Genomic DNA, 12996 nt, shown 5'->3' on the forward strand with positions numbered 1-12996 from the left:
GCAGTGGAGGCAGTGGAGTCCATTGGCCTCATGCTGTTTACTTGCACCACTTTTTGCTGTTACTGTGCTGCCATACGTGTTGCTGTCGTGCTGCTGCTCCTCCTGCTGTTGGTGTTGTTGATGTTGCGCTGCATCTGCTGTGCGAGTGCTCATTGCACTGCCACTTTTTTCTCCACTGAGTATTCAAATTACTTGGCATGTAATTAGTTTGCTTTTTGTACCCTTTGCCAAGATCACTCGCTGCATGTGTGGCCCCAAAACGTTTGAGGGCTTGTATAATGTGTGGATGCGACATATTGCTGTTGCTCTTGTTGTTGCTCTTCTCTGTTCCTGTAGCTGTTGTTGCTGTTGTCTGCACGCTAGAGGTGTTATTTTTATGGCTTTATAATGTGACTTCACTCTTTCTCTCTCTCTCTCTCACTCTCTGTTTCTCTCTTTGTTGCTGCTCTGCTCTCTTCCTTACATGGCATGTCAATCACTTGACCCGCTGGGCAGTTGTTGCACACGAAACGAAACGACGTCAATGCCAATTCTGATTAATTCAGAGCCCACAAAAAAGAAAGGCATATGCATATAATGGCAGTGAGAGTGGAAAGTCTGTCAGAATATCTGATGAATACTAAGCACGATGCGAGGATATCTTCAGGAAAGTTGTGCATAAACTGATTTACATATTCATAAGATACTAATATAAGGTATATAAATAAAAGCATAGTCTAAGAGAAGATTTTGATATGCAATTCAATGGCTAAGAGTTAATATACCAATTTAATAATATATATAATATAGTAAAATAAAATATAATAAAATATAATAAAATATTTTAGAGCACCTAAACTTTCTTCTTGCATCTTCTTTATTATAGATACATAAATACATACATAAATACTTATATTTATATCTGTGGATCAACTTCCGTTTGTCTTAGCACACTTTTTCCATCTCTTTGTATGCACAGAAATTGCAATGTCAGTTGAGTTTGTTTCTTTTTTCCATTTGTGCCACATTTACCTCTTGCGTTTTTTTTCTGCTTGCAACACAATTCGTTGCTTCATTTGAGTTGAAAATTATTGTGATTATTTGTAAGAGCTGTTGCCGTAGATTGTTTCTTCTAAGCAGCCATCGCACCTGTTGCTCCCCATGCAGAATCTATTTATAACGCTCTCTTTTTTTTTAGTAAATTATATAGCTCAGACAACAAGTCTGTTAGCTGCAACTGTCACAATAAGACAACTCTAATTTATTTAATTTTAGTTGAATATAATAAATATGTGAGTTAAGAGTTTAAGAAACGAATTTTAAAAAGTTTTTACCTACTATATGCTCGTCTGAAATTATTCTGTATTTGTATTATAATTGTAATTAGGGCCATTTCTCATATCGTTGCTAATGAACAAATGCAGCTGCATTGTTGTGTTTAAACAGTCGGATGCGTGACTAAATGATTTTCTCAAAGCAAACATGCAACGAATTTTTATGATCAAGTTCGTTGCCTAAGTCTTTTGATTTTTTTTTTTTTTTTTTAACACTTGATTATTTTATTTTGAAAAGTGTGCCACCATTTGAGGCACTGCCCAATGTCAACAGCACGCATCGCAGCTTTATTATCAGCTCGCTCGTCTGGCGCGCCCAAACAATTTCAGATTTTCCACATTTATTGCCAGATTCGGCCGCCGCAACGTCAACAATTTTGGATTATGATTTTTCTTGGCAGTCTTACATAAAGTGCGCGCATTGAAATGAGTGTGGGGGTCTATAAAAAAAGACTGAGCAACAGCCTACAGACGTTAATGAGCGAGTTTCAGCTGAGGCGCTGTCTGTCTGGTGTTCAGTTTCCTAACGTTTTGACTGACCTTCCAAACGTGCAGCGAGATCAAATTTTTGTGTCTTGTTGCCACATCAAACACGCCCAAAAAGGTGCTCCCCCCTCCCCTCCTCCCCCCTTCCAGCGACTAAATAAAAAAGTATAACAAAAAAGTAGCTGCCATTTCACAGTCGTTGCAGACGTTTGAGTTGCTCACGACAGACCTGCGATCCATCAAAAATGTTGTCGTTGTTGTTTTTGTTGCTGCTGCTGCTGTGGCCCAAAGGCAACATCAGCCACAGCAGCAGCAGCAATAATATTTGTGCAAAGTGTTAAGGCAACAAAACAGCATACAGTAGCCGACACAGCCAGCAACACAGTAGCAACAGCAGCAGCAGCAGCAACATACAAAAAAACAGCACAGCAGCAACATCTACTTAAGAGGACAGAGGACAGGATCAGGCAGGCGGAGGTAGCTTAGAGCATAGCCATAGACGACAACGTTTTGTTTTAATTTTCTCAATGTTGCTGCCGTCGCCGCTGTTGCCGCCTCCTCCACTAGCATATGTTGTGGTTGTTGTTGTTGTTGTTGTTGTTGCAGGGTTTCCTGTTTAGATAGTTTTTGCGATTTAGTATGATACACCTTCATGTTCAGGCAGCGCTTGATGTTGGCTCTCTGGCATCCACTTTGATGTACGTTCACTTTGAAATGTTGTTGATGAGTACGCGAGATTTTTAAAGATTGCAGCAACAAACGCGCTGCGACAGCGTCGGTGGCGTTGGATGAGAGCCGAGCCAGCCGACTAGCCAACTGGGGGGACTGGCCAACTGGCCAACTGGGCGACTGGGCGACTGGGAGGCTGTGACTCTGCTGGCTGTGGCTGTGTGGCTGGGGCTTTGCTCTTGCTTGTGGCATAGACTGTGTGGCTTACATAATAAATTTAAATGCACGCCTGCCCGGACACCTGAATGGACGCTTGGACATGCTAACAGAGCAACACTACACTAGTCGAGCCCAGCCTAGCTTTGAGCCAGTCAGTCGGTCTGACTGGCCTGCATTGCGATGCGTCTGCCAGTTGAATGCGGCAGTGCGCACAGTGGTCACAAAGTGCACAAAATATGTCAGGAATGTAGAGGTAGATATAGACAGCTACATTGATTATTATCAGCAGATAATATCACATCAATATTATGAATTATTTTAGTTGCATGTCAAATGGGAATAAAACATATTCAAAATTGATTTTTTAATATTTAAAAAAATTTATAAATATTATAATGAATTGTAAATTTATTTGTGGACATTTGCCTACTTTTATATATAACAAGTTTTAGCTATATTATTATTATTTTTTTTTTTAATTAATAAATAATTCCTGAGCCCATTTCAAGGTATTTTTGTCTATAAAAAATCTTGGCTTGACTTCATAATAATATTTTTAAAATTTTTGAGCATATACATAAGTAATTAAAATTCAATGCAATTAGGGTTTTTTTTTTCTTTTATTATTATTATTTTTTTTTTTTTTGACTAACAAAGTTTGTTGACGAAGGTTTTTTTTTTTAATTTAAATAGCTGCGCAGCTGAGCTGCCTCATTTGTCTACGATTTTGTGTTTTGAAAAACAAGTTTTTTGATACAAAAACGTTTTTTGATTTGTAATTTTTAGAATAATCTAATGAAGATTAGCTTCAAAAATTAACATTTGTATAGAAACCCAGTTCTGGGCTGAGGGTCAAAGTAATTTATGTTATCTATACATAATGATATTCAATCAGAAATATGGCATTATCAAAGGGCAGCAGATCGACTGTGTAACTATTCCTATTTTACGAGTCTTCAGCTGTGAGCAGACATTGAACATTGCTTTATAGACCTTATATCATTTCTGTTTGCTTATGCCATTGATGGCTGACAGCATTAGTTTGGGTTTTTATTAATATGGGTTATTGATTTAAATATATAAATCATTAAACATCACTCTTAATAACAGTGCTTAAAGTTGCTATGGAATAATCACTACTATTAACAAATATGACTAAAATTTATAGCGTTCCTTGGTTTAAAATTGTCAAACAAATTGCGCACTTAGTTTAAGCTTTTAAATATTATGCTAAGCAGAAAGCGTTAGAGTAAAAAAATAAATTAAATATTATTTATGAGTTAAGAAACTACACAAAAACAGTTGGTTCTTTATAAGTTATTTTTTTAATGTAATAAATATAATTTAAATAAAAAACTAAAAATACTGGCAATGTTATTTATGGGTATTTTTTTATTTTTTTTTCAATTTCTTATATTATTCATGAGCTTTTTTTTGGATATACATATATTTAAAACTGTAAAATATATAATATATTTTTATTATAAAAAATATAATACATTTTTTATTATTTTTATATTAAAAATTAAATTTCATTGCATGAAAAAATTTACAAATAATCCAACAAACAAATTGTTTAACATTTTTAATATTTATACTTATATTTGAAAATATTTTTTTTAAATATATTTATTTTTTTTTTATTTTAAATAAAATGTATGTATATATATTTTTGTATTTATTTTGTAAAGCATTTTTTAAATTTTTATTTATATGCATAATTTATCATACATACAATTTTTTTAATTTTACAAAATACTTAAGCTTGCAAATAAACGGATTTGGTTCAAGGCGCTATAAAAAAAAATATATATATGTATATACATATTTTGTCTGCTGTTTTTTTATACGAATTTTAACGCTTTGTCTGTCAGCTGAGGCTATGCTTAAATGTCAACATAACTTCCGACTTTGACGATTTTTGATGAGGCAAAAAGTGTGGCTAGAACAGCCTTGAGAGTAGCTGCAAGAGTCTGTGTTGAATTTGTAGCACAGTGTTGTTTTAGCAAATGCTGAAGCTGCTGCTGAGTGTACTCACTACGACCTGGCTAGCCACTGTGCTAGGCTGGTGGCTGCTGGCTGGCGTTAGGCTGACTTTTAGCCCGGCCACTAAGCCATATAATTGCCAAGAGCGATTGCATAAGCGTATTCGTAGCATACGTAACCAATAGCAAATGCAGTGCGATATATATAGGAAAAGTCTCGAATTTAGTCTAGAGTTGACAATCGCAACAGACGGCCTAGTTTTTGGGGCTGGACGCGGCTGACGGGGTGTGGCCGCTAGAAGACCCAAGTCACGGCAGCCAACGGCAATTATAGAGCATAAAACATTGATAATCATAATAATTAAGCATGACTGGACAGAATGTTCAGAGGCGGCAAGGTTGACAACGGTTGGCACAGACCAGAGGCGTGGCCAGAGGCGGAGGGAACTGAGCAACAGGCAACAGTAGCCGGCGATTATAGAGCTAAGAATCGATGTGAATACTGAACGGAAGATGATGATGATGATGATGATGATGGGGCATCAAATTGAGGGCTTGCTAGATACCATATGCACATATATACGTTTATGTATGTATATATATAATAACTAAATACCCGGCTGCGCATAAATTGTTAATTAAAGCCATTTTGATTTGGTAAATGCGAACGTGATGCACTACAAAGCGCAATGATTTTCTATATTTAAGAGATGCCTAGAAAGTGCTGTGGATTCAATAGAATCAGTCGATGTGTATGTGTGTATGTGTGTGTGTGTGTGAAAGTCGTTTAGAACATTTTCCTAGAGGAACAGCTTGCACAATCAAGCAGCAGACATTGAGTGCTGTGCGACGCCTACTAAAAGCTTTGTTCACTGATCTATAAATTCCGAATCAGGCCCTTTTGAAATAGCTGCCAGATTTGCATTTTTTCAATAAAGCTGCGGGCCACGCACTAAAAATAATCATAAAAACACTAAAAAACGAAAAACTGTAACAAATTTATTTATGTTTCCTATTTATGAATTGACCAAATTTGTTTGTTTTGGCTTCGTTTGTTGTTTGAGCCATGGCAAAGGTGTTGGACAACAATTGGCAATTTGCTTTAATTGTGTTGACAACATAAAGAGAAAAATGAATGCGAAAAAGATAAAAAAAAAAAAAAAACTGAATACGAATCGAACAAAGCCTGCGGCAAACAATGAAAATTCAGAGACTTCAAATAATGATTGAGAATGGGAACTCAGGTCGCCCGGGGCACAGTCAAGTTAAATAGCAACAAGAATAATGATTATGATAGTGCCACAAAGCGCTGGCCAGGCAAAGGGTAACACTAAAGAGCTATTTAAGTCCACGAAAATCGAAAGAGGAAAAAACAAAAATCATTTTCGAATTAATTTCTTTCGACATTTGTTTTGCTTGTTGAAAGTCTGCGCACGACTCGATTCGACTTGACTCATCGGACGGTAGGAATACTGAATGAAAACTGTTGACTCATCCCAGTTAAATGTCCCTTTTTCATGCAGTCGATTCTTTCTTTTTTTTCAAGTCAATTCCGAATGAAAGTCAATGAAATAAGTTTGAAAACTGTGGACAGTAGTTAATCAGGGCAGAGTCCCCAAAGAAATGCTGAGTGAGCTGAGTTAGAAAGAATGTTTGAATATTTATATAGGGGAATATAGAAATATTCTCCCATATATTCTAAAATTCTTGACAGACAAGCAAATCAACAGCTGAATATAAATTTCTTACTCAAGGCAAACAAAATTTAATTAAATAAATTTAACACAGAAACAAGAATTTACTTCTTTTTTGCAGCTTTATTTATGTTGTGCTTAATCTGAATCTAAAACTAGAATAAAAGAGCAACAAGGCAATATCACTTAAGCTACATTTAACTTGTTTTCCGAGTACTTTTTGGGTGCCAAAGAGTTTAGCTTACTTTAGAGTCAAGCTCTATATATTTTCAATCTCTGTCTCAGTTCTGTTTCATTTCAAATTCCAGAAACATTCATTGATTTCACTTAACGCCCATTTCAAGCTTGATTTAATAATAATTAAAATAATAATTTTTTTTTTTATTAAATTTTCTCTCTCTCTTTTCGTAGATTTTCACTTTACATTTGCAGCAATTTTCCACTCGCTTAAAACGTTCACAGCTGCTTCTCGCTTTTACATTTTCTTTGCTTTTCTTTTTCTGTGTTTCTGCGTTTTGTTTTTGCTTCTTTTTATTGTGTTGCTAAATTTGTCATTTGTCAAGTTTTCTCAAGTTTTAATAACCAACACGTTCGACTGGCCCCAAGTTGTTTATGTGCATTTGAGCAGAACCACAAATTGTCGAGTGGAAGAAGAGCGAGAGGGGAGGGGGAGGGAGTGGGGAAAGGGGGAGTCACAGCCATAGAATAGCTGAGGTAAGAGCAAAGTAAAGCGGACTTTGGAAAGTCATTTCAGCAGTCCCTAGCCATTCAAGCTTTGATAATTTGATTTTAGGCATAACTGGAGCATGACAAACAAACTAAAACTAAAACTAAAAAAAAAAACTAAAAAAAACCAACTGAACGCTCATAAGAGGCTTAAGCTAACAGTCAAATACTTCAGCTAATTCAAATGTTTCCGCCAATCATTAAATAGCCAAGTTTATCGATCATATTTGAAGACTTCCCCCTTATAAAACTTGTCCCAAAAGCGGAAGGCGCAAAATTGTTAATAAACATTTTTGTTGTTTATTTTCTGGCCAATGGCTGCTCGCTGAGTGAAATCAAATATTAACATTAGCAATTGCCATCAAATGTTATTTTAATTGCTGCATAAACAAAAAACAAAAAAAAAACTAAATCAACTTTTGTGCAAATATTTTGCTTACCTCTCAGCTGATTATGATTATTGGGTTGATGATTATGATGTTCCGCGTCCAAGAGCATAGCACAAGCTGAAAGAGAAAAAAGTAAATAAAGTAAATAAAAGATTATCAAATATTTTCAGAATTTGCATAACCAAAGTTCTCTCACAAATATTTTTAGCTCTTTAACTAAGGTATACGAACGATTCTCTAACATAGTATTAGGCAAGTCTGAAATCGATTTGCATTATGCTAACGACTGCGGCACCTGTTCAATAAGCCAACTGGACAATAGACGAGTTTACACAATTTATCGGGAGCGTGAAGTGTTTGTTGGGTGCTGTAATCAAACAAAAGACCGAACTGAGTGAATCGCCACGCCGTTATACTGAATTTGCCATACGAAATGAGCGCAAGAGCTTAACAGCTCCGAAGAAAGAAAAGAAAAAACAGAAACTCTGTTTACAGTTAACGAATCTGTGCAGATGAACTGGAGAGCGGAACTTTGAACCAAGCTCGGCGTCTGTGTGTCAAATGCGCTTGAAATGCAAACAAAATATTTCACAAAAAAAAGAAAAAAAACACAAATACAAAATATTTAAACGCAGAGAATAAAATTTAAAAAAAAAAAAGGAATAAATATAAGCGGCTCGTAAACCGGTTACAGCATAATAATATCGGCTCGAGAAGCCAAGAACCGGTTGGATTTAAGCAATATATACAAAATATTTTTATATATATACTACATATACTTATTTCATATTGGCACACTCGCTGGCAACGAGCCTGAGCTAACAGAACCTGCAGCCAAATCGGAATCAGCTCAGATTTACTCGGAAATATAGCTCGAGTACATCGGAACTAAGCTGAGAACTACCAAAGTGAGCTAGTATATTAATAGATTTGGCAAAAAAACTGAAGTAGAATAGGCTTCATATTTAGCATAGATATATGATAAACTAGAGAGAGATATGAGAGGAGATCCAATAGCAAATCCTGCTTAAGTAAATATCAAAATAGAACTAGCATATCAAAGGGATTTACAATAAGGAAACATGCAGATCACTAGAATAATAAGTATGTATGTACATATATCAAAATATTAAATATATAAAACTATAAATAATAAGTATAACAGAAGTAGCTAGAGTGGCAAAAGATAAGAGCTCAGAATCTGAATGACTGGAGCTATAAGAGCATGTTAAGGGCTTTTCCAGAAGAACTAGAAAACAAACTGTATTCAGAATCGGATTAGACAATCAGTCTAAGCAAGTAAAACATATATTAACTGGATTGGGAATCATTTAAAGTCTACATGAGTATAACAGTTCCGGATTAATAGATTCATATCAACAAATTTGTTTAAGTGAATTCAATTAAGCATTAGTTTCGTGGTATTCGACTATAATAAAATGCAACTAGAAGTAAGAACAATTTAAACATACCCAAGTATAACAGTTTTGAATCAGAAGAGCTGTGCGCAAATAATAAAATGTGGAATAGCCCTTTAGAATTGCTCTAGAAATACAAGAGCCTAAGATGTATTCACCATCAGTCGATTACTTTAGACATGTACGAGTATAACAGTTCTAAGCTTATCCAGAGATTTGCCAGTAGAACAACAAGACGAACAAACACACACAAGTATAACAGAAGAGAGTCAAGGGAGATTTGCATAACCAGAAACCGAAACGGCATTAGGCTACGCATATAAAACGCGGCCCCAGTGCGAGTGCGAATGCGAGTATAACAGTTTTGAGCAAGGGCTAAACAGTTATTTAAATTAAGGCGAGCGGCCTCCGCTGCTGCTACTATTTAAATGTTGACATCTCTGACAACTCGAACCATTGCATTCATTTCAATCAAAATTTTAATTGAGGTTTATTTGTAAATTCATGAAGCGCGATAAAGATCTGAGTTTCGCGTCTGTGACAGGCGTGAAGTGAGCCAAATTATTTGGACAGCACCGAGAAACATCAACAAAAACAAGAAAAAAAAATATATATATATAAAGATAAAAAAACAGCAAATTAAAATAAACAGCAACAAAAGCAGGGAGGGAGTAGCTGGAGGAGGAAATAAAAAGTCAAAGGCAGAAAACGAAAATAAAAATCACCGAGTTTATTGTCTGTCTGTCAGCCCCAAGTGACGGCTGCCCAATCTTGGAGCTCGGCTCTTGGCCAAGCTTATTGAAAAGTCTTCCGCTTTTCAAAAATCAGCGTTTAAGGAGTTGGCTGGAGATTAGCAATCGCCAGGTTTCGGGCTCGGTTGCTAATCACAAGGTGCCAGCTGCCAGTTGCCAGTTGCCCCGCCCCGATCCGACCCGGAACGGCCTGTTCCAGCCTCTCCATTGATTTATTGGCAAATTTCAAGTTAACACTTTTTCCTAAATTGAGTTATTTATTTCGCTGGCTGCCAACTGCCAGTTGGCTCAGTTGGCTCAGTGGGCTGCTGCCAGTTGCCGTTGTTTCTAGCCATTCTGCTATAATTTCAGCGCATGGGGTCGTCACGTAGTTGGCATTGGCTTTAACTAGGAGGCGCATGAGCCGGCGATTGGACATTGCATTTAGATTTATATTCATAGATTTTGGCAGTTGTCTTAATGAACTTTTCTGATTTATGTGTGCTCCTGGCCAATGTGGCCAATGTGGCCAATATGGCCAACAGCAATGGCGAAGAAAATAACCAAAAAAGACTCCAAGTAAAAGAAAATTCTTTTTCAACTTCTGATGAAAACTTTAATTTGCAACTGTTGCTAGAATATTTCTTGCAGACATTAAAATAAACTGCCTGAAGGCCTTTGTCGCTCTGGCTTAAAAATTGTTATCTAGATTTAATTCTTTGTAACAATAAATAAATAAAAATAAATCAAATTAAAGAACAAAAACAAGACTTTGCAAAATGTGATTTAAAAACAAAAAAAGAAAAATTAAATAAAAATAACTTGCAAAAATGTGATTAAAAAAACAAAAAAAAAAAATAAATAAAAATAATATCTTTTATTATATAAAATAGATTAAATTGATGCTAAAATAATTTGAACAGTTTTCAGAGCTCTGAAATGATGTTGATGTTGATGTTCTAAATATCTGTTTAGAAATATTAAATATATAAAATATTTGTACTTAAATTACTTAAAAAATTAATAGTATATTTTATATAAATTTATTAAAATAACTTTCAGCTCAAATTGTTTATGTTTTCTATATCTGTTTAAAAATATTATTTATATAATATTTTGTTACTTACTTTAAAAATAATAATAATTAGTTTCATATAATTTTTTAAAAACCTTTCAGCTCATATTGTTTATGTTTTAAATATCTGTTTAAAAATATTAAATATATAATATTTATTTTATATTACTTTAAAAATAATAATAAAAAATTGTATATAAATTTATTAAAATAACGTTAAGCTCAAATAAAAATTATAACTTTTATATATATATTATATATATAATTTATAAGCTAAAAGCAAGTCCAAGTTAGCTTTTGCTACTCATAAATATATATTTTTATTACCATTTTCTGTGTAGTTATTTTCCAAATAAATCTATCTCATATTTATAGACTTGAAAATAGCTGTTGCTCATTTATGCATCATTTCCTAATGCCATTAATCAAATGCAATGCGAATTATATAATTTAACAGTTCGTAAAACGGAAAACTTTGATACGGAAACTGAAGGTTAGGCTTTATATGTGGGTAACTGTAGTTCATGTTATGCATGTTGTTCATTTGTTTGTTTGTGTGCTCGCTTGGCCATTGTCTGCGTTTGTCGCTTTTCCTTAACGCTTTTCACCATTTCCCATACCAACAGAAAACCGTTAGGCGTAAACCCAGCAAGCGGCGTCATTGCCAAGTGCGAAAATTAACGCAACAAAAAAAAAAACGAAACATTCATAGAAATGCAGCTGTAAAGTAAATGTTCACACCATGAATTGCGTGGAAAAGTGTAGAAGAAGAAGAAGAAGAAGCAGCAGCAGCAGCAACAGTTGCCGCCACATCAAATAGCAAAAATCAACTGAATTTATAATGGGAATATAATGTTTTAATTAATGTTGTCTATCGATAAACAGGTAGACGGACAGGTAGTGAGACGTCTCTCACTCTTGCGAGTGAAAGTTAAGAAAAAAAAATAACATAAATAAATAAATAAATTTAACAGCAAAATCGTCATGATTGAGAGAAATACGCGTAATACTCATGAATCGAATGGAATGCTCAAGTGAATAAGCCGTCTAAGCTCTTAAGAAATCATAAATCTGCATGTGTGTGTGTGTGTAACTGTTTGTAATTACATATACAACTATGCATATCCAAGTGGGCGTATACTTTTATTGATAAGTGTTTTGCGAAGATGCGCAAGTGAAAATCCATAGCCGACAGTGGCGAATGAAAGTGCGTAGATGAGCTGAGGTGTTTCTTCACCTGTGGGTGGCTTAAGCACTTGTAGTTGCCTTTTTCGGATAGATCATCATGAGGTTTGTGTGTAGCAATACAAGAATTAGATATAGAATAATTATTTTCTGGGGTAACATGTTGAGATGGGAAATCTACGGTAATTGTATTAAAAAATAAAAATAAAAAAGCAAAAATAATAATAATAATAATAATTGCATTACATTTTGGAAAAAATATATTTAATACAAAATAATAATAATTGTAAATATTGTAATAATAATAATAAATAAATAATTAAATTTTATAATAAGTCTATTATACATTTTAAGTTAAATGGCGCAATAATAATATTGAATGCTAATTAATAGAGCACTTTATGAAAAATTAATTTTTAGTTAATATAAAAGCATCTATTGACTACTTGTCGGCAAATTATAAGTTCTGATACTTAAAAAAAAAAGAAATTTGCCTATCATTAATCTCTGTACACTTGTTTCCGGCATATTCAGAATTTATTAAGCTAAATCCATTTTAATTTTAGTGCTTAATTATTTTGAATAATTTTTTGTATTACAATATCTTCTTGTCCTCTTTTTAGTTTTTTATTATAATTGCTTAATTAGCTTCCTCTATTATTCACATTCAATATAAGCCCACTCTGCATATAATAAAATCTTCAACATAAATTACAAATTTCCTATATGCCAGCACAAACTTGATTTAATAAATAACAAACAAAATCTGTCACGGTCAACAGCTTAAGACCTAAATTATTATTTTATTAAACCAAAAAATAAACAATCATAAACTCATGCCATATTTGCAGTTTTTTGCGCATAAATTAAAATGAATAAATTATTTGAAGAAAAATATTGGGAAATAAATATGGGAAAACAGGTAAAATATTATTCAATATTTAAGTAATTATGCCAAATAAATAAAATACATAAATATTTTTAAAGACTTTGAAATCAAACTAAAAAAACTTGATAAATATTGCCAGTAAAATTATTCAAGTAAATTATAAATATATATTTTATATAATCATTTGTTTTTTTTTTTTAATTATTATTATTTTATT

General features: G+C 33.8%; 2 protein-coding genes across 5 annotated transcripts in view; one reads left to right on the forward strand and one right to left on the reverse strand.

Moving 5' to 3' along the window:
• Positions 1-12996, forward strand: part of LOC108652947 (tRNA pseudouridine(38/39) synthase) — a 44709-nt gene that overhangs the window by 23356 nt on the left and 8357 nt on the right. The window lies entirely within an intron of this gene.
• The window catches only part of a (arc), a 58374-nt gene that overhangs the window by 21484 nt on the left and 23894 nt on the right, over positions 1-12996 (reverse strand). For all 4 annotated transcript variants that reach the window (XM_089261589.1, XM_018103128.3, XM_089261590.1 and 1 more), the window contains one exon: positions 7533-7598. The gene's annotated coding sequence lies outside the window, so the exon portion shown is untranslated. The remainder of the gene's footprint in view (positions 1-7532; positions 7599-12996) is intronic.

This window comes from Drosophila navojoa, chromosome 5 (genome assembly GCF_054131105.1).
Source record: "Drosophila navojoa isolate 15081-1374.11 chromosome 5, UAZ_NAV_1.0, whole genome shotgun sequence".
NCBI lineage: Eukaryota > Metazoa > Arthropoda > Insecta > Diptera > Drosophilidae > Drosophila > Drosophila navojoa.